Source organism: Trachypithecus francoisi, unplaced genomic scaffold (assembly GCF_009764315.1).
Source record: "Trachypithecus francoisi isolate TF-2019V2 unplaced genomic scaffold, Tfra_2.0 Lachesis_group3, whole genome shotgun sequence".
NCBI lineage: Eukaryota > Metazoa > Chordata > Mammalia > Primates > Cercopithecidae > Trachypithecus > Trachypithecus francoisi.
In genome coordinates, this window is record NW_022681468.1 from 119,242,212 (window position 1) to 119,269,752 (window position 27,541).

The 27,541-nt window shown below is 50.2% G+C and overlaps 1 long non-coding RNA gene across 1 annotated transcript; it reads left to right on the forward strand.

The window, feature by feature from the left end:
* Positions 1–983: 983 nt before the first annotated feature.
* On the forward strand, positions 984–27,055 carry LOC117070424. The gene is made up of 3 exons (XR_004431909.1): positions 984–8,849; positions 25,825–26,318; positions 26,448–27,055. It is a non-coding gene; the product is annotated as an uncharacterized LOC117070424 (long non-coding RNA).
* Positions 27,056–27,541: the final 486 nt, after the last annotated feature.

The window sequence follows — 27,541 nt, forward strand, 5'->3', positions numbered from 1 at the left end:
CATTTTACAGAGGAGGCAACTGAGGCCCAGGGAGCTCAATGGACCTCCCAAACACAAGCAGCCAGCAAGTGGGCTGCCCTGCTTCAAACCCGGTGGGGGGACTGAGTCTGTTGGCCCCCTGCGAAGTATGCAAATAAAATAAATTTTGAACACCCTTCTCTATGCTTTCCCCAGTCCCCTGGTGCCCAGGATAAAAGCAAAATTGTCTTTCAAACTGTAGTGTTCTTCTTCATTACAACGTGATGGTGTCCATCCAGGGAGAGGGAGTGGTGGGACTAGGTTTGCCTATTTCAGGAGAGTAGCCACCAAGTCCCCTGTGGCATCTCTGGATAGGACTGTCCCTGGTTCCCATGGCCCTTTGGGCTGCTGCCCCTTATGAGTTGGGGGGCCTAGGCAAGACACTGCCCATCTGTAAGTGAAGGGTAAGGGGAGCCTTCTGGGGTGGTCTGCCAGCTCTGGTGGTGTGGGGGTCCCAGGAGGGTGGGCCAGCAACTGGTGTGGCTTCAGGGCTGAGCTGACACAGATTAACCTCCAGAGAGGCTCCCCGAGCAAGGGCAGAGGGAGGTGCTAGTGAGACCAACAGCAGTCGCCCTGGCTCAGAGGCACCATCGGTGGGGGTTGGGGGTGCTGATCCCTTTGCAGGCTGTGGTCCTGGGGCAGGGCTGGAGTATGGTGGACAGCAGACAGGGCTTCTCCCAGCTCCAGCCTGACTGTCTGCACCACCTTGGCCGGTCTCATCCTGCCAAATTTCTCCTCTGAGCACTGATTCTCTGGTCTAAAATAATAAATTTCAAGGTCGCCTGATTGTTTCTCCCACTCTTCCAGATAGCAGCGTTTATTTTTTATTGAGTGACAATAGTATTGTTATTATCAATACACATATTATGTATACTTATATATAAATATTTATGTCTATAAATAATAGTAATATTTTATAATGCACAAATAATTGTGATTATACGTGGCATTTATTGAGCACTTAGTATGTGTTAGGCTTAATGCTTCTGTGCTGTTTATTTTCTTTGGTGACAGAGTACAGTCCTTTTTGACACCAACAAAGTAAAAGCCATTTATAAATAGATGCCTTCAATCCTGCGTTTTTAAAGCCAAGCTCTCCAGCAGAAGTCAACTTAGTCCTCTGCCTCAGACCCACCTTCACCTCTCCGCATCCAGATGGAAGGTGATTTGTGAGTCTCCTTGTTTGAGGCAGCTCTCCAAGGAAGTTGCAATGATTGTTCTTCTTGGAGTATTTCTTGGTAAGGTATTTCAAGGGCCCTTTAGAGAAATGCTTCTCAGAGAAAACAATGATGACTTTTGTGAAGTGTTCTCAGTAAACAGCATTCTCCAGGTTTCAGGTTTCCAGTGCCTTTGGCCTTCTCTTTTGACGATGGTTCTGGTTTCTAGGATCAAAAGTCCCTTCTCCCCCAGCAGGACCCCAGGTGCCAGGCTCCATGTTTCCTGATGCTCTGTGGGCACAAGGGACATTGGTAAGGAAAGCATATTGGGCCCTCTCACTGTCTCATCAAATCCTCCCCACAACCCCAGCACCAGCTGCATTTTACAGAAGAGGAATCTGAAGCAAGAGAGGGTAAGTAACTTGCCCAGGGTCACACAGCTAGGTGATGGTGCAGCCTAATGCTTCCTATGCATTGTGGTTGGCACTGGGGGATGAATGAGACACATACAGCCCCATTCTTTGACACACTTAGGGGTTTCCCCGGACAGTTGACCTATCCCCATGCATCACCCCTGCAGACACACCCCACACATGTGTGGCCATACCCACGACATCACTAATCCCTGCAGCATAGTGGTTGCCCTCTCCACTGTGCACTGCCCGGTACTGGACTTGTCCGTCTGGACTTCGCTGGCAAGGCAAGGCCTTTAACCTGAAGGGGAGGGATTCTTCTCTTTTGCCTTAGGAAGATCACAAAGCTGTGCAACTCCTAGAGACTAAGACCCTCCTCTTACAGATGGATGCCACAGATAGACCCACAATGCAGGGAGCTCATATAAGCCACTGCTCGCCCAGAAGATGTCAGGTTGTAGTGCTTGGCTAGTCACCTCCTTCCATCCCCAGCATCAGGCCTGCCCTCCGGAGCTGCTGCTGCTTTCTCCAGGGCTGGGGAGCAGGTCTACTCTGCGGAGGTCTTACCTTTCCTTCAGTCCCCATACCCTAGACACAGCATGCTGGCCCCCAGCCTCTGGGGCTTCTGCTGTAGGGTGTCAGGAGTACATAGGGTGTGGGGTATAGGTTCTGCTGTAGGGTGTTCAGCATAGGCCAGCAATACAGAAAGGAGGGAGGAAGAAAAAGGTGGCCATTCCCATGAGCCAAGGAGGACCCCTGATTGGGGTGAGGCTGGCAGTCTCCTATGTCCCTGTATCTTTTCTAGTGACTTGGTTGACTTCATTATGGGCTCTTCCTCTATCTCTGCTGTCAGTGTTATCCTGACAGCCTGGCGTAATCCACTGTCTTAGAAGGTGTTCATTCATTACTCTTCTCTTGGAAACTATCTGAGGTCTCCCAAAGGGAAAGACAGAGGGAAAAGGAGGTGGCTGGAGCTTGACCACTCACTGCAGTTTTTATTTCTGTCATTGGCACCCAGAATTTTGGATGTAGGCCTCTAACTGGACCTGAAGAATCCTAAGTAGTTGTGCTGTAGACACGTGATTGCTGGCCTACTACCTTTGGACTCCTTCAAGTTTTCCCCATAGGGGATGCAGTGGCACTGGGATTGGGCAGCTGGACACAGCTTCTTCTTGGTAGATCCAGGCAGTGAGCAGTGTAGGGGGCAGAGTATTGGGCTTGGAGTCAGAGCTGTGTCCAAGACCTGGATCTGCCCCTAATACACTGTTGACAACAGGGGAGTCAGTTTGTCTGGTTCTGAGTGTCCTCATCTGTGAAGTGGGCCTAAATAAAGCTATCTCCTAGGGTTACAAAGTTTGAGGAGTGCATAAGTCAAAAGGGGCTTTGTGAACAGTCAAGTACTGCCATAGGAAGGACGAGGAACTTAGGTGTGTGACCACCCCAAGCTGGCCCTCAGCTGCCATGGGAGTTGGTGAGGTTTGTCTTCCAAGTTGAGCTCAGCCCCCTTTGTGCTTTATCCTGACTTTCAGTCCTGTGCCTCTCTCCCACATAGGTGCCCCCATTGCTGTGTTGCTGCCTCTCCTAAGACAGGATACATTTCTTTTCAAATGAGATGCCTAGACAGGACAATGCTTAACTCCAGGGCAGGCTCTGCAGTGGCACCCTGACTCCTGCACAGAGGTATTTTTGGATGAAGTTAGAGCTTCCTCTTGAAGAGTGTCGCAAATGGCAATGGTAAGTGACCTCTTATCTTTTGGTTTTTCAGGAAATGTGATGCCTACATTATGCAGCCTGACCACAGACTCCCTCCCTGGTTTTCACAGAATGCTTAGCTGGTGGAGCTGAAAGAGACCTCAAGAGTCCTTTCACCTTCTGCCAAGCAGTCAGAGCTTCATCTTCACAGCTGCCCTGGAGGTGTTTATCATGTCCCCCATTTTTCAGAAGATGAAACTGGTACATAGATTAGGTCATGCCCAAGATCATGGAGCAGGATCTGAGGCCTGGAGAGTGCCATCTGTCTGGCCCCTCCTTTGTGCTGCCTCTAGAGGATGCTGGGGAAGCCTCCTCTTGTCTGACTCTGCCAGGATACCCTTGGCCGTCAAGTGCTCAGCTAAGCCACAGTACCACTCTGGGTCAGGCTGACCTGGGCCCAGCTGCGCAGGATGAGGTACAGGAGGCAGCTGCCACAGCTGCTGCCATTTGACGTGGCCTCTTTCCCAGTGGGCTTGATGCCACCCACAGCTTCACTCAGGAGGGTGAGGAGTGACCAGGGCACCATGGTTCAGCCTGATTATGTGACCATAGGAGAAACTGGTGGGTGAAGTAAAGCAGGGGTAGGACAAGGGAAAAAGTGGCCCAGAAGCTTCAGAAGAGAGGCAAAGCCAGACCCTTGTCAGTAGAAAAGGGCTCCTGATTTTAGGAGCCAGACCAAGAAAAGAGAGCTCGGATTCTGTCTATGGGCACAAACCTGGGAAAGGGTCCAGAACTCCCCAAATGAACTATGGATGGCTCCACAGTCAGAGATTCACAACCCAGGGGTCTAGCGGGAACTCATATCTGACCGGAAGGCTAGGAGGACAGGTAAGCTTCAGGACAGCGCAGGCCCAGGTAAGCAAGGCAGGTGGGAGAAACCCTGAAAGGCTTCTAGCCTGTTTGGAGGAAGAGAAGCCCAGGAAGAATGGACTCGCTGCCTTGGCAGGTAGAGAACTAGAGGCTTGGGGTTCTGCTTGGAATCCCTAACCTGGGAAAGTGTCACAGATAGGGCAGAGCAGGTATCACGGCATAATGGCTAAGCTCAGGCACAGGTAGTCTACAGACCTGGCTTTGAGCTGTGACTCTTCTCTTCACTAACTTTCCACATTTATAGGCAGTGGAGTGGAGTGGCTGTGAACACAGATTCTAGAGCCAGACTGCCTGGGTTCAAATGGTAGCTTTGCCAGTGATCACCTGGGGCATCACCCAGGTGCTGTGATGGTTGATTTTATGTGTCAGCTTGACTGGGCTACGGAATGCCCAGATAGCTGGTAAAACTATGTCCGCGTGTATCTGTGAGGCTGTTTCCAGAAGAGATCAGCATTTGAATCAATCAAGTAAGTGAGAAGACCACCCTTACCAGTGCAGGTAGGTACCATCCACTCCACTGAGGGCCTGAATAGAATGAAAAGGCAGGGGAGAGGGAGAATTTATTTTCTGTTGGAGCTGGGACATTCATCTTCTCCTGCCTGTGGACATTGGCACTCCTGGTTCTCAGGCCTTGGGCCTCGGAAGAGAACTTAGGCCCCCATCCCCACCCCACCCACCCACTCTTAGGCCTTTGGACTTGGACTCAGACTGAATTACGTCGCCAGTCTTCCTGGTTCTCTAGCTTGCGGATGACAGATAGTGGGACTTCTTAGCTTCCGTAATGGCGTGAGTCAGTTCCTATAATCAATCTATCTATTTATCAAACAATCAATCTATCCTATTGGTTCTGTGTTTCTCTGGAAAACTCTTGACTGATAAAGATGCCTAACCCCTCTGTGCCTCAGTTTCTTCCTTTGTAAAATAGAGGTAATAATAGTGTCCACCCCATGGAGTTGGTGTGAGGATCAAGTTAGTTAAAGTATTTAAAGTATTTTGAGCAGTTCTTGGCACCTACAAATGAATCAATGAATATTAAGGATTATTATACTAGTGGCTTAACTTCTCAAGTATAAAATAGAGCAAAAGGCATGTTAGGAAGATTCCCAACACTGACACTTTGTGGTCACCTGTGCTATTCATGTCATCGCTGTTAGAGAAGCCATTACCACAGTCGGTGAGAGTGCAGCCCTGGACCTGGCTGCTGTGTCTAGTATAGTTCCAGCATCTAATAGCTGTGTGACCTTGAGCCAGTTACTTCACCTCTCTGTGCTCCATCTTCCTCACCTGTCCAATAGAGATGGATACACAATAACACCTATCCCATGGAATTATTGGGGGAATTCGATGAATTCATATGTGTAAAGCACTTGGCACACTGTCTGGCACATAACTGCTTAGTAAATAATGAAGAGGAGAAAACATGGAGGCAGGTGCTTTGTCTGAGGCTCATCCACAGGGCCCTGAAGGACCTCCTGGTTATGAGAAAAGAACCTCAAATCCTTCAGGGATTGGGAAGGCCAGCCTCCCTCTGTCATCCCTCCCTCCCCCATGATGCAGTCCTCTTCTCTCTCCAGCCACTGGGGTCCAGACACTTGGTTTTCAGAGAGGGACACTGACCTTCTTGAATTCAGGCAGAGATGGGGTCTTGTTCATCTTGTACCTCCAGTGCCCAGTGCAGGGTCTGGGGACAGCAGCTGGGCAGGGAAGGGAAGGTGAGGACTCCTGATCTCTTGCTGGGGATTTGGCTTCTCAGTGTATTGTCTTTGCTCAGCAGGGGCTTATGCCACGTCAGGCATGGGGCCCAGGCAGATTCACGGTTTTGTGTTGCCTTGCCTTCCCTGAACCTTGCTGCTCCTCTGAGCGGCCAGCGCTTCCAGGAAAGGCTGGTGGAGTTGTGAGTGGAGAAGCACCAGGTGGAGCTCAGGTGGTTCAGAATGAAGGCAGGAGACTGAAAGGTATCAGGTTGGATGCCCAGAGCCTGGTGGGCCCCTGTCCCACTCCCCAGCACTCTTTAGAAGCAGATTCCTGCTCATGTGCCCAGCCACAAGTCCCCAGGTGTGACTGTCCCTACACTCTAGCTCGCTCTCCAGCCAAGTCTTGTCTTTTTGAGGGGTAATGAATTTTAGGTCTGCAGAATTCCTTGATTATCTGTATTAGTTATTCCCTCAGCATCCCCTCATGTTTTCTTATATTTTACCCACTTACCCATTGATACACATCCTTAGGATCTAAAAATGAAGTGATTTAGCAGCATCAATTTTAAGACTCATTGACTTTTTAAAAAACTAATTAAGGAATGGAGAGAGGAAGCCTGCCCCAAAGCTGCAATCAGGCTATCGGCTACTGGGGGACATGGGAAGAACCCTGGTGGCCTTATCTTCCCGTTTCTGAATCCTGGATATAGGCTGGACCTGGGCTCCTTAGGGCTCTTCCAGCTGCCAGTCAAGGAGCACAGCTGGTTTGCTCTTTGGGCTGTGGCTCTGGGTCTGGAAGGAACAAGAAACCCACACCTGGGCAGAAATCTCGGGTGAGAAACTGGATACCAGAAGGGCTGTGCAGGATCTCTAAGTTGGCCTCAGCCTTTAGTTGAAACCACTTAGTTGTCGAGCAGGGAACATGGGGGCTGGGGCAGGGGAGGGAGGCACAGGTCCCTCATCAGAGAAACCTTCTGCTTTCCCTACACAGCAGCCAGCATCCCGTCCTGAGCCTGCAGGGGAGAAACCATTTTAAAGTAAAAACTTCCAGATGTGAGGGATTCTCACATTTTACAATGACTTCTGCTGCTCATTTGACCCTTGTGGCTCTGTAGTGGAGTATCTCTATTTGACAACGATGGAACCTGAGACTCAGAGAGGGCAAGTGAGTTACTCAAGGCCACACAGTTGGGCAAGGGAAGCCGTACACAGGACTCCATCCACAGCTTGCTCTTGCCCCTCTACTCAGCTGGGTTCTGAGGCCAGGTCCTTGCCACAGTCCTCAACCCTGGCTGGCACACAGCAGGGAAGGAAGAGTTTTCCAGCAGCTTCTGCATGTCCCTTCCCTAACAGGGACTAAGAAGGAGGGCTTAGTCTCTAAGCCAGGGAACTGAAAGTCCTGGCCACGGAAACCTCTAGATTGAAGAGCACCAGCAGCTGAAGAGTGGGTCACAGTTTTGCAAGCTGCCACCAGGCTGCCTGTTTTCTGGTGCTTAGAGATGAAGGCTGACCTCGAAAGCCCTCACCATGTCCATGAAGCCTTACAAGACCTGGCCTCCGGCTACTTCTCCAGGCTCATTGCTCCCACTCCGCTCTCCTCTCCGCTCTCTCAGCACTGCCACATCGACTTCCTAAAGCCTACCCAGCCTGCCCAGCCTTGGAACTTCATCAGCTCTGATCGGCTGGCTTGGAATTGCCCTTCCCAGACACCCGCTCGGCTCCCACTCACATCCTTCCTTTCCCCAATCCCTTTGCTGCCTCCAGACTTCCTGCATGATGGGCCTATTTCTTCACCACTTGCCGTCACCCCGTGGGGTGGGCGGTGTGTTTCTTCTTCATCACCTTGGTCAGTGCTGCATGTTGCTCTGTAGCCCTTGGTTGCTTCTCTCCCCTACCAGTGCCCACAGGGCATGTCTTTTGTACTCTGTTATATCTCCAGTTCCTGGCCCAGGGTAGGCACCTGATAAAAATTTAGGGAATGCTTATATGGTCTAGAGACCAATTTCCCCTTTAGATGTTTAGATGTTGACTGTCCCTTTTCTCCAAGTAAGGAGAGTTGTGATGGGGTGTGGAGAGGCACAGGGGAGAGAAGGAGCGGTGTTACCAGCGAGTCTGTCTGTCAATGATATCTCCCCCAACCCCTTTTTGTCCCAGAGGTGTAGACGCAGGTCAGACAACTTTCCAACTCTATGTGGCTTTTGCCTGTCCCTCCATCCCTGCTGTGGTGAGCCTCTCATCTGAGCCTCCCCAACAGTTTGTGCAACGACTCCACTTAACGTTGGTCTGCCGACTGTCATGGACATCTGTGAGTTTCCTGTGCCTTCTTGTTTAACAACGATCTCAGCTTGTGTCAAGGGAGTGGTGGCGGCATGCGGTAGAGCTGTCAGAGGGGTCAGCTTGGCCTGGGTTTGGGCTCAGGAGTGCCAGCTTCCTCGAGGAGTGGGAGGTCGGTCATGCAAGGGAGCACTGAGCCCAGGCCCCAGGATAACTGAGACTGTTTGGAGGTGGTGCCCCAACCCTTGCTTACGTGGGCAGGTCTCAGAGGGGTGAGGCTGGGCTTGCCTGCTGAGCCCTGCAAATGCAGGTGAGGTGGCTCAAGCGTTTCTACCTGGACTGCTGTGGAGCTCAGGCCTCTGCATCTCTCTCTTCCTGTGTGTGCAGAGTCAGCTGCTCTGCCCTGGTGGGTCTGTGTGTTTGTGAACGTGTGTGTATTCGTGCCATGAGTGTGACACCTGTGGGTGTGTGCTTGTGTGAGCTGTGTCTGTGTACATCCTCACATGTATCTTTTTCTTTGTGGGGATTTCCTTCAGGCCTGTGATTCTAAAATCAACACAACCAAATTCACACTCATCGCCGGCTTTCCCTGTCCTACTGTGGAGCACATGAACCCGAGGACGCATTCGACTTTCCTCTGGAAAGCGAAGGGAGGTCTTTCCTCTTTAAAGGTAAATTCCAGGGGGATGAACACTATAGAGGAATTGTCCCGGAGATAGCTGGCTGGTGGCCAATTCCTCTTGTAAAAAAGATCCCCGGTGTCTGTGGAGCCAAGATGAAACAATTCTTTGGAATTAACCAAGCTAATTTTGACGAGCAAACATTTTGCTACAATGAAAGTTTTTATTGTAACACATAAAAGTCAAAACAACACCCTGTCCCCTTGGGGGAGACAGGCGGGTGGTAAGAAGAAAAACAGCGCACACACAAGCTCTAACTAATCATTGTGAAATCAAAAGTGCTCCTAGCTGCCAAATTAAATGCGACTAAAAATAACCATGGATAGGAGCTGCTGAGGGGCAGCCCCCGGAAGCTGTTGATTCTTTGGCTTACTTGAGGAATCACAAACCCTGAGCCCTTCAAGAACAAGCCATTGTGTTCCAGGGAAGGGTAAGGCCCAGACAAAGGGCATTGCCAGCTTCTGGAACATTCCGCAGGCCTGGGCCAAGGCAGCAGTGCCTGGTGGAAGCAAGGAAGGAAGCTGTGAAGCTGCCATTTCTACGGTGCCTGGTGCTCTCTGAAGCCAGCCCTAGCTGTCCCGTAGGTCCACACATTTGATTCCTACTGGGCTCCTCTCAGGGAATCGCCACCCCCCACCAGTACCCCCCACCCCACCCCTCACTGCTCCCTCCGCCTCTCACTCTTGCCTGGACCTCAGCCAAGACCAAGCTTCTCGGCTGTCTTTTGTGATGACTGTTTGATGTCTTGGGTTCCCCGAGGTTTACGTGACCACTGTGCTTCTAGGCGTGTCTCGTAATAAACACCCCACATTTTGATGGAAGAAGCTCCCTTTGGTGGACAAGGATTTGTGTTGAGCCCTGGGGTTGTGTGTCACAATAGGGGATGAACCCAACCTGAGGGAGCTGCCTTTACAGAGTGTGTGGTTAGCACTGAATGTTGTCATGTTAAACCAGAAAGCATTTCCTGCACTGCTGAGGTAGGAGGTGGGACTTGTCTCCAGAGGCAGGGCTCAGACACTGGACCAAATTGAGGACTAGCTAAGAGAGAGATCAGGTGGAAGCAGCTTTCATAAGCTTTCCAACCAGTGTGTCATGTCAGTTTACCATTGCCATGGCAACACCCAGGAGTTACCACCCCTTCCCATAGCAATGACCTGATGACTCAGAAATACCCTTTGAAATTTCTGCATTGACCACCCTTTAATCTACATACAATTAAAAGTAGGTATATATATGACTGCAGAACTGCCCTGAGCTGCTACTCTCTGCCTATGTGAGCGTAACACTGCTGCTTCAAGAAAGCTGTTTTCTTCCATCCCACCACCCACTTGCCCTTGAATTCTTTCCTGGGTGAAGACAAGAACCTTCATGAGCTAAGCCCCAGTGATGCCCTGCATCAGTCCTACTTGATACTCAGAACTGTGCTGGCCCTAAGACACAGTCTGACCTCCCAGGAGCTCACACTCAGTTATGAGAAGGGGTACATAGGCACATAAATCACTTTAAAAATCTGCCCATTATAAGAAGTGTGCAAATATATGCCCTAGGAGCCCAGTTCTGTTCGGCACAGTCAGGGCAGACTTCTTGGGAGAAAGGTCACTTGAACTAACCTTGAAGGATCCAGACAGGAGAGAGTGGAAAATGTGTTCTTCTTGGTGTTTTTCACTGCTTCTTCCCAGGTGAGTGTCCTGGATCCCTAAAGCTAGCACAAGGCTTTGACGGCAGGACTCATTTCATCCTACACAGACCCCATCCATTCATCTCTATTTTTTCTCAACTCTGAAACACATCATCTGTCTGACAGGACGTTTTCCAACAAGGATGTTCACTGGACACTTGGAAATACGGTAATTTAGAGACAGATCTAGGAGAGGAGGAGAAATCAGCTTTTTATCTGATATCCTTACAGCAGGAGCCAGCCCTCTCTGTGTGGTGGTTTGGCACACAGACCTGAGAGTCAGATGGAATGAGGTCTAAATCCCTTTGTCTCTACTAGCCAGGGAGGGGTGTATAAAGTGGGAAAGTTGAGTTGAGGCAGAGCAGGCGAGCCCCAAAATTGGGGCTTAGCCCAGGAGGGTTCTTGGCTTTGCCCAGGAAAGAATTCAAAGGTGAGCTGGGGTGTTAGACAGCATTTTAAAATCCATGTGGCAGTGGACAGCAGCAGCAGAGGTACTGCTACTTGCAGAGGAGGGCTACCCGGTAGGCAGTGTGCCCAGAATATCCCTGCTCTGTGAGGCTCACCTGCCCTGCATCACAGTGTCCTCTCCAAAACTTAGCTTTTTTAAATGTAAAACAGATATCAGAGTGTTGACTTCATAAAGTAGATCCCTTTATTACTACTATTATTATTATTATTATTATTATTATTATTGAGACAGAGTCTCACTCTGTCATCCAGGCTGGAGTATAGTGGTGTAATTTTGGCTTACTGCAACCTCCACCTCCTGGATTTAAGTGATTCTCCTGCCTCAGCCTCCCAAGTAGCTGAGATTATAGGTGCCCACCACCACACCCAGCTAATTTTTGTATTTTTAGTAGAGACAGGTTTTGGTATGTTTTCCAGGCTGGTCTTGAACTCCTGACTTCAGATGATACACCCTCTGTTGGCCTCCCAAAGTGCTGGGATTACAGGTGTGAGCCACCATGCCCAGTTCCTTTATTATCCCTTTTATGGGTTAGGACATGCTGGCTGCAAGTAAAAATACCAAACAGATAATGGCATAACCTGTACATATATATGTGATCTTAGTTGACAAGACAGGTGGTTCCAAGGCTGGTGCAGCAACTCAACAATGTCAGCGAGGGCCCAGCTTCTCTCTGTCCTCCTGCTGTGACATCCTCAGCAGGTGCTGCCCCATGCTCACAAGGCAGTCACCTTGGTTCCAGGCATTATATCCTTTCCAAAAGCATCACCAGCAGGAAGGAAGGGGGAGTGGGAGAGAGAGGGCCCAGGGTTCTTTTCTCACATGTGTCTTCATTCGGGAGGAAAATCTTTCCTGGAGGTTCCTTCCCATTTACTTCCTTCCCATCTTGTTAATTGGAACTGTGTCATTCAGCAACTCACAAGCCCGTCAAAGAGGAAACGGATTATCATGATGGATTTAGACCCATCACATTTCATCACTTGAGGCTGGGCATGCTGATATCACATTGATACAAAAATCTGAATGACTCTTGAGTAGACAACCAGCAGTGTGAGCCACTCCATGGGCCACCCAGGCTGTAGCTGACACTGGGATGGGCACAGCAGGAATGCAGCTGTACTGGATACAAACTCCACATTGGGCTGGGTCTCAGGGAGAAGAGGAGAAATGATTGCCCACGTCTCATCAGAATCTAGATCACAAGGCATCAAGGGTCATACCTAGATGCTTTTAAGGACACACAGAGATCTCAGAAACACTGCCCTCTCTCCAGCATCAAATGCCCCCAGCCCCACCAAGTACATGTAATACAAGGCTTTGCAGCAAAAAAGCCTGCAGGAGGAGGCTGGACTCCCAGCTCAGTCTCAGACTTGCTGTGTGGTCCTGGGCAGATTACGTGACTTCTTTGGGTGTCAATGCCCTCCTCTGAATGGAACCATACTTGCTCTATGGATGCCATGTGGCTGGTGAAGGCCTTCAGATGCAGAGAATCATCTGGGAAGTTACGATGCAGGTCAGGGTGAAAAGGAGATTTGATTTGTGACGCAATATGGGAGCAGGGCTCTCAGGCTCCTCAGCAGTCAACAGCTGGTTTGACCTGGTGTGCTTTTAAGGTATCTTCCAACTTGGATGTGCTGGGATCCTGTGCCTCGTAAAGTAGTGAAGTAGTCACCATTTGGATTCAGACTCATGGTCTGCCACATACAAGCTATGTGACCTTTGGCCACATTGCTTAACCTCTCTGAGCCTTAGTTTTCTCATCTATAGAAGTAGGGACATCTACAGAAGTAGGGATAATTAAAAGGTTGTAGTGGTTGAAATTATGCATGTGAAGCCCTTAATGGTGCCTGGCACACTGGTAAGCGTGGGGCAAACATGGGCTATTATTGTTGATATATTATTTTATATAATTCTCACAGCAACCTCATGGTGTAGTGATTATCATCCCATCTATTGTCCTTATATGTGAGGCTCTGAGTGACAATGAGGACTTGTCTACAGTTCTTCATCCAGTACAAAGGCAGAATTTGAATCCAGGTCTTCTGACTCCTGACTCTTCTCCTTTCTACTGCATTCCATTCAGTCTGGAGAGAGATAATACAGCAAAGATGGGGTGAATACTCAGATGGGGGCAGAACACACACACACACACACTCTGCCTGTGCTAAGGTCTCAGTGAAACTGTAAGTAATGATAATAGCTAGTCTGCTTCCGTGTATATAAAAGGCTCCCAAAAGGAATTGTTCTTATCTCCATTTTATAAATGACAAAATGATATTTAGAGAGGTTCAGAAATATGCCACACAGATGTGCAGAGCTCGATCTGCCAGGTTCCAGGCCCCAAGTCCTTGACGCTGGGCCAGGCTGTGGTAAATCAAGCTGGTATGGTCTTCCTGGGTCCCGTCTGGCTTCCCAAGCCTCTTTTCCCCACCAGTCACTCCCAGGTCCCTAGGGCACTTAAGCCAGCAGCTCACCCTCTCTGCCCAGGAAGCCTCAGAGCAACCAGCGGCCCTCTCCCTTGGCCTTTCCAGGAAAGGCCCTCTGGGTCCATCCCTGCAGGAGCCTCCTCCCTCCTAGCTTGTGCCACCTCCTGAAGCTGACCTGCTTACAAGTCACACTAGCATCGTGAATGGTGCGAAGTGTACCTTCACCCCTGCCTCTGCTTCTGTCAGAATCCTTGGTTGTAAATCAGCAGAATCTTCTGAATATCCTTAACCCAGAGGCTAGATCTAAGGATAAAAATGGCAGGGATCAGCAGGCAGTTGAGGAGGACATCTGGGCTGGAGAGTTGCTGGGGCAGTCCTCAGGTCATGCCTGGAAATAACCTCTTGCACAAGTGGATCCTGCCTAATTTACTGAGTGCCTTCACCTGCATTCCCCTGCTTGTGCCTCCAGCTCCCCTGTTCAGGAGGCTGGGCAGGTGTTGCATGCCCATCTGCCAGATGCAGAAAGCAGGGCTTGCCAGTGCCTAAGATCACAGAGCTGGTAAGAGGAAGGTTCTTCAGCCCCAGTCCTGAGCACTTTCAGTTCCCCAGGGGCTTTCTCTAGTTAGCATTGGGGCAAGCACTCTGTCCAAAAGCCTTCAACCTCAAGATGTTGGAGTGTCACTTGGAATGTTTGCTCCCTGGTGAGGGGCCTGGACTTGGCTCTCTCACACTGGCATAGCCTGTATGCATGAAATATTTGTGGGGGAGAAAGCAGGGTTTACTCGTTGGGGAGCAGCTTCAGGGAGCTGGTGGTTCTCAGAGAGGTTGGCCCAGCCCTCTCATGGCAGCACATCTGGCTGAACTGGCTTGAGCCCAGCATTTTGCAACAGGTAAAGAAGCAAAGCAGGCCGGGCGCGGTGGCTCAAGCCTGTAATCCCAGCACTTTGGGAGGCCGAGACGGGCGGATCACGAGGTCAGGAGATCGAGACCATCCTGGCTAACACGGTGAAACCCCGTCTCTACTAAAAATACAAAAAAAACTAGCCAGGCGACATGGCGGGCGCCTGTAGTCCCAGCTGCTCGGGAGGCTGAGGCAGGAGAATGGCGTAAACCCAGGAGGCGGAGCTTGCAGTGAGCTGAGACCCGGCCACTGCACTCCAGCCTGGGCGGCAGAGCAAGACTCCGTCTCAAAAAAAAAAAAAAAAAAAAAAAAAAAAAGAAGCAAAGCAAAAGTTCGTGTCAGCCAAACACGGTGGCTCATGCCTATAATCCCAACACTTTGGGAGGTCAAGGCAGGTGGATCACTGGAGGTCAGGAGTTTGAGACCAGCCTGGCCAACTGTCTCTGGTGAAACCCCGTCTCTACTAAAAATACAAAAATTAGCAGGGCGTGGTGGCTCTACTCAGGAGGCTGAGGCAGGAGAATTGCTTGAACGTGGGAGGCGGAGGTTGCAGTGAGCCAATATCACACCACTGCACTCCAGCCTTGGCAACAGAGTGAGACTCCATCTCAAAAACAAACAAACAAAACATTAATGTCAGCCAGCAAAACCTGGAGCCATACACCAGCTCTGATTTTCCTTTCTGCCTCTTATCTTAGACCTTGGGTTGTGAATATGGTGCTGTGGAGGCCTAGGGTCCAGGCTTGGTCATTTACCCTCTCTGAGCTCTATCTGTAAAAAGAGGGTGCTCGTGTCCCCAGAGAGCCCTTCACCTCTATAGCCCCTCCTATCCCCTCTGCCCTGCCCTCCAGGTCTCTCTGTCACACACACAGACTCACATGCACAAGTGCATTCACAGAAACACACACAGACAACACATGCAGACACACACACACATACACACAGGCACATTCACAGGCACAAGCAGGGACACACTTATACCCAGAGACACACAGACATATGAAGACAACATTTCTTGTGTCACATCTGCTCTCAGTCACAGGCTGGAATTTTGTAGAACTGACCTCAGTGTCCTGGTTCAGTGATCCTCAAACATGACTCCACTTAGAATCCTCTGGGAGCTTCTGAAAATCCCACATGCTCAGACCACACCCCAGAGCCATTGCATCACAGTCTCTACAGGCTGCTTCCAGACACCAATATTTTTTAAAGCCCCTAGGTGACTTTGATGTGCAGCCGAGGTTGAGAACCAGTGACCCCCAATTTTTTTCCTCATCCAGGAAGGAGCCCCATAGAGTGAATTACAGAGAGGCACTCCAGCACCAGATACAGAACTCACATTTCCAGGCCCAGCCAGTCTTCCTCCAGCTTGTCTAATCAACTCTTGACCCTAATTGCCCACAGCAAGGGGCAGAGTTGCATCACCACCAGCCAAAACTCTGCTGCCGCTTTAGGGAGAGAACTGATCAAGAATCATTTTCTTTCCTCCACATGTTGGGGCGGGATGTTTCTCAGATTGGAGGAGACCACCCACATGAGAATTCTTGAGAGCTTACTAAAATGCAGATTCACAGGCCCCAGCACACACCAGCTGAGCTGCAGTCTCTAAAGGCTGTCTTGAAGCCTCCTGGTGACACATGTTGGGCTAGTCTGAGAGTCAGAAGACCAGGGCTTGAGTCCTAGCTCTGTCCCTGATTTGCTAGGTCACTGTTGGGGGGTCTGGCTTCTTATCTGTAACCTCTTGAGGAGTCTCCTGAAAAGCAACAAAGTCTGTCTGGAGGAAGACTTCGCAGACACGAAGGCGCTGTATAAGTTGGTTACTTTATTGTAATTGTTGGTTTTGTGCTTGTCATTTACACTCTGTGGGTCCTGCTGTGACCTGATGCCTCAGTGAATGAATGCGGGTGGAGAGCTGGAGGGCTGATAAGGCCTGGAGATGCTGTAAAAATAGCCACATGCTGGTCATGCACAAGATGTGGTGTGAGAGTGGTGTATCTATCAATGTCTTTGTGCCCTACTAAGCAGGAATGATGAGCAAGGCCTTGTAATTATTATAGGGATGTTCTGTTGCTCCAGTGAAGCCTGGACTTGAATTAAGTCTTAGAGAGAGGAACGAGAAAGGTAGAGGAAACGGAACATTTTGGAGCACTGACTACATACTAAGTAATCCATGGGGCACTTTCACGTATCAGTGCATCAAGTTCTCATGCGCAGTTTTACCCCCATGAGATGAGAAAATGGAAACCCCAGAAGAGAAAACAGAAACTCAGACTTATGACCTGTCCCAAGTCACTCAGGCAGCAATGGCAGGGCTGGGGTTAGAACCCAGGAAGGTCAGTCTGCTGATGCCCCGGGTGTTCCCATGTACCACATGACTCTCCACTGTATGAGAGCTTGCAGGCTTCATGAACAGCCTCTCGCTTAGCCTGCTGGAGGTGTCCAGCCTGAAGCCCAGGGCCCTTGAAGGATCTTTGCCCATGGGATGTTGGGGGATCACCCAGCCAGACCCCTGCACTGTGTTCCCTCAGGTTTCTGGGGAGGATGAGAACATCTGAAGTCAATCGCATTCTAACAACACAGGTTTTCAAAGATAAAGATCAAAGGAAGAGGAGGTCAAAGAAGCCAACATCAGATTCTCCCCAGATTAAAGCAAAAGGAGCCGTAGTCCCTGCAGGCTGAAGTCTCCAGGAGGTCTACCTGGAACCCGAAAAACTTCTCCAGCCTGGAATCTCAGCAACTGTCAGCTAGTGCTGTAGTACAGAGGGAGGGTCACAGATGGGCAGAGTCACACAGAGCAAGTCAGGAGGTCCTGAGAGAGAGGGAGAGAGAGAGGGACAGAGATGGAGAGAGACACACAGGGAAAGCAAGACACAGCGAACCAGACATAGGTGTTCAGAGTGAGGTGGAGAAGAGAGATGAAAGAGAGAGAGGGAGGGAGGGGGAGAGAGAGAGAGAGAGAGGTGGAGAGAGAGAGAGAGCAAAACAGGGAGCCACAGATGCAAAGTGAGGTATCGAGGCATAAAAATAGAGTGTCGGAGTGAAGCAGAAGCCGAGCCAGGCTGGGAGAAAGCCTGAGCGCAGCAGGACAAGGCTGGCCCCGGAGGTATCACTGTGCTGTTGTGCAGGCAGAACTTTCCACTGAGGCCACCCCCCGGCCGTCAGCCCATCCTTGATCTACCGTCCTTTGCCTCCATGTGGAGGCTGGCCTGATATCTAGATGGAAGGCCAAGGCTCCCGGGCAGAGACTGGCAAACAACCCACCAAACAGGCTGGAGGGGCTCCCTGGGGGTCAGGAGGGCTACGGAGACCTGGGTCCTCAGGCCCCTTAGAGACTGGAAGCCCCCCAACCCCTACTCTGCTCATGGCCTGGCCAGGCCTGCAGGGCCCCCATGGTCCCAAGCCCTCCCGCTGCGGCCTGTGCCTTCCTTTCTCTCCTCTACGTGTGTGCACCAAACCTGCGAAGGCCAAACCAGCCTTCCCCTCCTCCAAGAAGCCCCCTGGGACCATGGCTCCCAGTGATTTCTCCAGGCTTCTTTTGTCTGCATTGCAGCCTCATGGTTCAGTAATGCAGTGTTTGTGTTCTAAATGCCATGCACAAAAGTTCTCTGTTCCCTCTTTCTATCTAGATGTCAAATTCTCTTGCCTTTCCTCTTCCCTCCCCTCCCCACCCAGGCCTCACGGCATGTGCACTAAAAAGCTTCCATGAGGTTCTGAAATGTGCTATTTTCGTTCAGAGAGTGCTCATTCCTTGACCGCCTTCAGCTGATCCTCAGTTTGGAGGGTAGGAAGCGGAGGACAGCATTGTGCCTACCCGACGGGAGAAGGAGGCCCAGGCAGGCAGCTTGTGGAGGTAGCAGAGTGGGTCTGAGGTAGGCTCAGCTCTCAGCCTTTTGTCACATGCTGCCGCCTGCCTCCAGCCTCTCTTCCTAAATCTCACTCAGGACAAGAGTTGAGCACCTGCGTTAGGGAGAGGCGGGGTTATTCCACCTTGAGGGCCTGGCTCAGACCTGAGAGCCTCATCCCCACTGGCCTGAACCTGCTCTCTCACTTCCCTTTCTCAGTGATCAGCACCTGCTGAGCTCCCCACGCCCTTGTTCCCACCCCTGCCAGGCACACCCTCTTCCTTTCCCCAGAGGCCTCCTTCTGGGCTGGTCCTGCTTGGCCAAAGCCAGATGCAGGACCACTCAAAGTCCAGTGGGGGGAGAAATGTGAACCCACCACCCAGCCAGAAGGAGTGAGAGCCAAGCCATCAGGGACTCCCACACTCCCAGCAGTAGTTTCCCCACCAGAATGGAGTGTCTCTAAGGCTGCGGCCATGCCTGCTGGTCTCTGTATCTCCCAAGCCTAGCCTGGGACTTGGCACTTAGTGAATGCTTGGACCATTGCTGAGCAGGTGTAGAGGGTCCAGGCAAAAGGCTGAAGCCCTGACAGCTTCGCGCTGCACTGCCTTCCTTCCTGCCATCATGATGCCAATGACAAGGTGATGTAAAATAAAAATATCACTGAGCAAAGCACCAACAGTATCACAGCTGACACCCACAACAACTCTGGTGCCCGAGGCACAGGAGGCTTGGTGACTTTCTCAAGGTCCCCCAAGCTAGTGAGTGGGGAGGGCACGGTTGGACCCTGAGTGTAAGCTCTCGGGCACACAGCTGGACCCCAGGAGAGGCGGGTTCTGGCAGCTCCCCTGTGACCTGGGGTGAGCTCCATTTCCCCTCTGAGCTTCAGGCTCCTCGCCTGTGAAATGAGGACAGAACTCCTTGGGTTCTTCATTCCCTTTTCTCGGTTAACATTTCCTAATTTAAAGGAATGAGATCACTTCACCTTCCTTGATTAAGATTCATGCAATAGTTCGAGGCAGGACGCCTGCCTTCAAAGATCTTACAGTATAGTGGGGGTGAGACGTAGTCTATTTAATATTCAGACAATGGGGCTGCGGAAGCCTTGGGGACGGGAGCTGGAGGCCTTCCTGGAGGAGGACAGGAGATGGGGTGGGCCTGCACGGAGGAAGCATTTTCCCTGTGGATTGGTCAGGAGGGGAGGGTGGATGTGAATGGGAATGTAGTTGAGATGAAGAGTACAGGAGGAGGACACCGGCCAGCTGGAATGGAGAAAGCCGTGACTTTCTAGCAATTTCCTTTTCCAAGCCCCTCTTGCAAGTGAGCATCTTTAATTTATTAAGGGACTGATTTTAAATCATCCTCCCTCTCTCCCTGCCCACCCTCCATCCTCCACTGCCTATATTTCCCCTGACCATAAATTTCTTTTTAATGACAGTTTAGAAAATGAACAAATCTTTAGTGACACTTTTATCACCCCCAGAATACTTTTAATAAGAGGTTTCGGTAGATTGCATTCCGGGAGTGGGGAGAGGGGGAAGGCAAGATGTTAGCTTCACCAACCTGCGCAAAGCTGTTCTCCCTGGTCCCAGCCCTGCAGCCCCCAAACCAACCCTCTCCACCCCACCCCTACCTGGAGGCAGGGGGTATCCCCTGACCTAGGACCCCAAATCCCTGGGTTCTAGCCCCCATGCTGACAATCCATTTACCTTGTAGCCTTGGGCACATCCCTTTCCTCCTCCTCTCCCTCCCTCTCTCATCTGTAAAATCTTGCCTATGTGCAAGAGATAATTAGTGCAGACCTATTAATAATGGTTAAAAGTAATTAGCGGCCGACACTTGGTGCCACACCTAGTTACTCAGACTGGCAAATCAGGCCCCAGAATATTTCTCAAACTAAAAACAGGGCCAGCTCAACTGGATTTGAAAGCACGGCTCCAACCACTCCATTGGTCACCGGGAAGTGTGTGTTGCAGGCCTCTTTTTGTGCTCACCCTATGTTAGATGTGAATGTACTGGAAAATCCATGGAGTACCTACAATGTGATGTCTCCTTCAAGAGTTTTCAACTGAGCTGGGCAAGCAAGAAAAGCTGCCCAGAATAAGGTTGTGTTGGAAAGACAGCCTGACAGGGCCAGAAACAGGGTGGGGCAGCAGAGGGGTCGCCCATGATGGATCCCTAGAAAGGGGAGATTTATGACATGGGGTTGGCTGGGAAGGGGAGGATCTAGAGGGAACTGTCACAGTTCAGGAGTAACAAAAATGCTGAACAGGAACCATGAGCAAGGCCTGGGAAAGAGAGCCATTTAAGGAAAATCAACAGGATTTGGGGGCTGGCTGGATATGGGGCATGTGAGCATTGAGGTTTGGAATAATGGCAAGGGGAGGTACCACAAAGAAAGGCAACCCTGGAAGATGGCAGTCCATCATTGAGTGACCTGTAAAATGATTCTGTCCATTTTAATACACACAGGAAAAAAATTTGTTTTCTTTAAGAAGCACACTGTTGAGGGCAATTTGAATTACAATTAGTCTGAGAAAGGTTAGTCAAGCCTATAATCACAGCATTTTGGAAGGCTGAGGCAGGAGAGGGTCCTTGAGCATAGGAATTCAAGATCAGCCTGGGCAACATATTAGACATGTATTAGAGACCCTGTCTATATATAAGCATATATATATATGCTTAAAAGACAAAGAGGGATTAAAAGCTAACTGAGTAAAAAAGTAATTTGGGTGATTTGGGTGCTTAGGGATCGTGACATTTACTGAGCACCTACTATGGGCCGATCACTGTGCTTTGCACTTTTAGGAACTGGTGCATTGAAAGAGTTTATTGCTGTGTACAGCTTTCTAAATGAAAGCTATCCTGCTTCTTATCTTTATTATTGAGCAGAAATCATTATGGCCATGGATGAGAAATGAACATTTAGGGCATAGAAAATAACAGTAGTAGCCGGGCGCGGTGGCTCAAGCCTGTAATCCCAGCACTTTGGGAGGCCGAGACGGGCGGATCACGAGGTCAGGAGATCGAGACCATCCTGGCTAACACAGTGAAACCCCGTCTCTACTAAAAAATACAAAAACTAGCCGGGCGAGGTGGTGGGCGCCTGTAGTCCCAGCTACTCGGGAGGCTGAGGCAGGAGAATGGCGTAAAACCCGGGAGGCGGAGCTTGCAGTGAGCCGAGATCTGGCCACTGCACTCCAGCCTGGGCGACAGAGCGAGACTCCGCCTCAAAAAAAATAAAAAAAGAAAATAACGTAGTAGCTAATAGCTCTTGAGTAGTTACTAAGTGCTAGACAGTGCTCTAAGTGTTTTGCGTGTGTTAATTTGTTTAATCTCACAAAAATCCTAGAAGGTAGGTGATACTATCATCAACCTCATTTTATAAATGAGAGGTTGAGTGCCTCTCCCAAGGCCACACAGTAACTGCCAAGTCAGGGTTTGAACGTGGTAGCCTGACTCCAGTGCTCACTAATTCAACTACACTCCAGACTGCAGCATCTTGTCTGTTTCTTCTTTTTTTTTTTTTTTATTGAGACGGAGTCTTGCTCTGTCACCCAGGCTGGAGTGCAGTGGCACGATCTCGGCTCACTGCAAGCTCCACCTCCCGGGTTTACGCCATTCTCCTGCCTCAGCCTCCCGAGTAGCTGGGACTACAGACGCCCGCCACATCGCCCGGCTAATTTTTTGTATATTTAGTAGAGACGGGGTTTCACCGTGTTAGCCAGGATGGTCTCGATCTCCTGACCTCGTGATCCGCCCGTCTCGGCCTCCCAAAGTGCTGGGATTACAGGCTTGAGCCACCGTGCCCGGCCGCATCTTGTCTGTTTCTAACCCTGAAGAGGAGTCAGTAGCAGTGGGGGTCACTTTAGAGAAGGCTCCAAAGGGTTCCCTGAGAGCAGACTGGCTCTGAGGACAGTGAAGTCTTGAGGGGAACAGATGTGAGGCCTGGGTTCTCAGTTTCTCACCATGCAAAGATGCAGGAGAAAAACGTGGGGGGCTTTAATTGCCTTTGTCAAAGGGCTGCAGACAGGTGCCTGAGAGTATGCCTGGCTCATAAGGTGTTCCTGGCCTGGAAGCAGAGCTGGCACCAGGAAACATAAAATCTGGAGAGGGAAGATTAAATTCCATTTAACCTCGAATCGGAGACAGATACACTGAAAGAGAGGTGGCTCTTGTTCTGATTTTTTCTTTACATTTGCTCTAAGTGTATTTAAAAAGGCCTGAACACAAGAGAGAGGATGACACAGGAGTGAGAAGCTGTAGCTTTGCCACCCAGTGTCTGTGGGGTGCTGGGCAGACCACTGGCCTTGCTGAACCCCGGTCTCCTGGCCTGCAAAATGCAGCAAAGCATCTTTATCTCAGAAATCGGGGAGCTTGCAACGTGTTTAGCTCCTGGCCCAGATTTGGCCTTCCGTATTCTGTAATTGGTAGCTATTATTATTATTATGGCTGTAAATATAGATCATTAATTTACAGTTTAAAAATGCTTCACCTATTTCACTTTGCACTATTATCTTACAGAAGAATTACATTTTTATGGGAAATTCTCCTAATTGACTGGATTCAATGTCATCCTGCTTCTTGCAGCACGGATAGGCATTACCAGCCATGACTTCTCTCTGCCGGTGCCCACTGGGCCCCTCTTCTTCATCTCCTACCATCTATGGAGGGTCAATTCTGTGCCAGCACCATCCTAGGTGCTTTGCAGACATTCTCTTCAATTCTGAAGACAGCTCTGCAGACAGGACTTTTTCCCTACCTTGCAGATAAGGAAGTGGAGCCTCTGAGAGTTTGGATGGCTTGCCTCAGGTCACACAATTACAAAACACTGAGCTGGGATTCAGGACCAAGTATGTCTGTCACTAAAGCCCAGGCCTCCCAGATGGCAGATCCAGGGCTTAGGGGATTCTCTGGAATGGCGCTGGCCTTGCACAATGGAGACAGTGACCCGCGAACGGTCCTCTCGAGGACAATATAAGCTCTCCAGAGATGGTTCCCTTGGGCTGAGCAGCTCCAAGAAACCCCAAAGAAGCATCAACCAGGGGCATGCCACCTCTACTCACCAAGTGTCCCCCAAATGGTAAGGGGAGCCAATTCCTCCTCTGGAACCCCCATGTCCTTGTCTCCCTGGCTCCCATCCTAGGCTCAGTTGCCCATGTTCAAGGGACCAGATGTGATGCAGGGAACCGAGCCATAATAATCCCTTATACTTGCCTGGCCCTTATAATTTGCAAGAAGCCATTTCACATACCCCATGGCCTCTGAGCTAACAGGGAGGCAGTGACCCTGTGAATAAGAACACGGGTCCTTGGAGCACACTAACTCAGATTCAAGGCTCTCTTCCACCCCTTCCTTGCTGTGGAGCCACAGGCGAATCCCTTCACCTTCCTAAGCCTTGCTCTCCTTACCTGAGGAATGGGGAAAATACCTGCTACATAGAATCTTTATGAGGGTCCACTGAGGCTATGCATCTATACATATGCATTATGTTTATTTACATAAAATCTCTCTATTTACATGTCTCTTAGTAGCCCACAAATAAATAATAAATACTGACACATATTAATGCTTTAACACGTTCATGTTAATTAAGCATAGCCATACTCAAAGGAGGATGATAAGAACTATTGTTTAAGCCAAGACCTTATATTTTGTTTTATTTTCCACATTGATCATCAACTCACCTACCAGACTGTAAGGCCTGTGAGGCCAGGGCCATGTCTGTCTGCTCCAGACTCCCCTGAAAGCACTTAGCTGAGCCATGGGCTCAGCTAATCCTTGTGTGAATTAGCTACCTTGTTTAATGCTCACAACAGCCCTTTGAAGTAACAGATATTATCATCCTCATTTTACTGATGAAGAAATGAAGGTTCAGAGAGATAAACAGGGTCGCAAAACTAGAAATGGCGGGATTAAAGTTCAGATTCAGGTTCCTGACTCATGAATCTGTGCCATGAGTCACATCATCCTGCTGGGGAGTGATCTTTCTCTTGACAGATGGAAGACTAGAACCCCACTTCCCAGGGTTTCACGCCCTGAGTGTCCCCCATCCCATGAGAGAATGTGGGTGGAGTGGCCCCAAGGCCCAGCCGCTCAGCTTTCGGGGGAGCACCAGTTGGTCAGTTGCCTGAGAGGTCCTGCGAAAAAAGCTTGTGGATGAAGAAAATGACAGTGGCCACCACATCCATGTCTCCACATGGCAAGAATTAAAGCAGTCTGGGGACACTGCACACTTCCGTTTTCCCAGGAAGCCCTTCCTCATGGAGCTATTTCCTCCACAGAAGGGAGCCCTGCCATGCCGGGGGTGCTCATCTCTTCAGCAGGGCAGTGGGCTGCCGTGAACTAGGGGAGCCACAGGAGCCGTGGCCCTGGTCTAGGCCAGCCAGTCTCACTCCACCTGAAGTCTGGAGGGAAGCTGTCCTTGGGCACCCATCAGGTCTCGTGTTAACTACCAAGTACCTGTTATTTTGCTGGCCTCAGGGAGCTGGAATCACTTGTTGAAGACCATTTGCCCCATGAGAAAAGAAGCAGAAATTGAAATCCAGACCTATCTGACTCCAAGTCTAGTGTTCTGGGGCCTTCCCTAGCCTCAATCTGTGTATTTATAATTGAGTGCATACCCAAGAGGGCTCTACTGCCCAGGGACATCCCCATGAAGCTACTGCCCCCTCGCTCAGAAGGAGGGTGCTGAGGGCCTCAGGAGAGGAGGGGGTGTCACTCAGGGGGAGGAAGAGGCAGAAGGAGGCTGAGTTCTGTGAATGTCAGGCTTTCCTTCCCAGCACCTCAGTCTGGCCAAGCATGTTTTTCTGGCTTCTGGTAGTGCTGGGGATGTGGAGGCTGAGAGGTTGTGTGTGTGTGTGTGTGTGTGTGTGTGTGTGCGCGTGTGTGATAGCACATTAGATTGGGAGCCTAGGAACATGGCTCTATTCCCAGGCTCTGGTGCAAAGAAGGCAGGGGACTTGGAGAGTCACACTTCCTCGTCGCACTCTGTTGCATCAGGAAGGCTAGCTAGGTGCTCTCTGAGGTCCTGCCAGCAGCCCCACCATCATCCGGAATTTCTAACCTGAACAAAGACACAGATGCTGAAGCCTGACTGCCTAGGTCCAATCTCAGCTCTGCTACTGAGCAACTGTGTGATTACAGGCAAGTGAATTAACCTCTGTAGGCCCTCAGCCTCTGCTACAAAACAGGGGTAATGACAGTCTCTGCTCTCATGGAGTTGCTGTGAGGATTCAATGAGCAAATGCATGTAAATCAGTAAATGCTCAGCAAATAGTCACTACTATTATCATTACTATCCAGAGCCTTTATCCACAATCCTGAAATCCCAAACACTCTGAACACAGAGAGCTTTTTGAAAATTCATTTGGCAACTATTTTAAGTCTTTATTTATCCCATGGACTGTGAATATTCATTAGTTTCCCTGCAGAAGTGTTAGTGAGTTTGATTACAGGGCACTGTCCCAGATCATGCTGGGGTGACAAAATTGTGGCATATCCACCATATTCCATTTCTGAAATCCAAAAAGTATTCTAAATCCTGAAATACTTCTGGTCTCAAGGAATTTCAATAAGTTATTATTGTCCTGAGCTCTCTCTTTCAATTCTTCCAATAATCCTGAAAAGTAAATGCCCTTTATTCCCATTCTATAGATAGAGGAACCTAGGCTTGGAGGAGTTAAAGAACATGTCCCGGATGCCATGGCAGGTACACAGCAGGGCCCAGACTCAAGTCCTGACCTCTGACTGCAGACCTGACAGTGGCCCCCTCTATAGGCCTCCTTGGTGGTCAGATCCCCAAGGCTCCCGAGAGCCTGTGTCTGGTTCAGTGTTGTCCCTCAGAGACCTAAACACACTGCCCCTTTGCCAGTGAAGGTCCACTGAATGAATGACGGCAGCCATGAGCAAAAGACATGGAATCCTCTTGGATGGGCAAGCAGCTCCGCAAGAAGACTTGGAGAAAAAACGGTGAACTCGATGAGAACTGTTCCCCTAGGAGCCTCCCAAGGTGCCCTGCCATCTGCGCCCAAGACGGAGTCAAGCTGAGTTGGGCTCGTTTCTGACTCTGCCCAAGCCCACTTACAATCGGACCCTAAGCCAGTCCCTGACCTGCTTGAGCCTGAGTTTCATCATCCCTGTGAATGAGGGTAATAACAATTCTACATCATATAGCCACTGTACTTGGCAGGGTCTTGGGGGCAGATTTGGTGAGGGGACCCAGGGCCTGTAGCACTCAAGGACAGCTGGAGCTGAACTAACCAACTTCTTTTTCCCAGGGACTTCCTGCCACCTTCCCCCGAGCGTGGGAAAATGGGCTCCTCCAGTCACCTATGAGGAATTCCCCAGTGCCCAGAACAGGATCTTGCGAGCTACTGCTGAGCCTCCTCTCTGCAAAGCCTTGGAGTTATAGCTTCCTCCTAGGCTCCAGGGAGAGCGAGACTAGAGAGACCATGGCCACAGCACCCGTGCCCCTTGTCCACCCAGCTCACTGCAGCCCACAGCTGCCCTTCCTTCTGCTATACCCCTCCAGCAGGTGCTACCTTCTGCAGAGTAAAGAGCCCCACATTCCCTGGGGACACAGAAAGTGTGTGTTGGCCCCAATCTGCTTTAGGTCTTGCCTTCTGGGGACATGGTCTCAGTGGGCACAAGGTAATTTTGGACAGGTTTCCAGTTTAATAGAAGAAAGCTGTTCCTGTGGTCGGTTAAGCCTGCAATTCCTGCTTCAAACAACTCCCTAAACCTGTTTTTCTTACATGTTGGGGTCCCCCAGTGGCCGTCCCCACTTGCCCGCATGCCAGAACCTGGCTCCTCCTGACCAGGCTTACCCAGCATTCGCTGCAAGACCCTGCCTGCCTCCCCTCCCAATTCCACTGTTGAAATAAAACATCCATCATGTTTCATTTGCCTAATAAGCCTCAGTCTCCATTCTGCTGGGTGATTAACCAGTCAGAATACCATGAGATCCCATCCGGCGCTTGGCAGTCGCCATGGGAGGGGCAACCTTCCTCCTTTTGCTACCACCACCCTTCCCCCCATCTTCCTTTTCAAATGACTGCGTGATTCCATTAAGTTCCCTGTGCTATAGCAATCATTCTGGAAAAATTGATTGTGACTCTCTTAATGACTGCTTGGTCAGATGTTAATGTAACGGGGGACAATTTACACTGTCCTGCTTGCTGCAGCCAGAGCTGAAAAGGATTCCAGGCCAGTGCAGGTGGGGCATGGATGCAGGGAGGGTGGGGCATAAATGCAAGGAGGGCAGGGAATAAATGCAAGGAGGGTGGGGCATGGACCTAAGGTTAATTGGCAGAATTTTATTAACAAAGTAATGTCTGTGTTTCTTAGAAAGGATTTCTCCACCTGTCAGGGG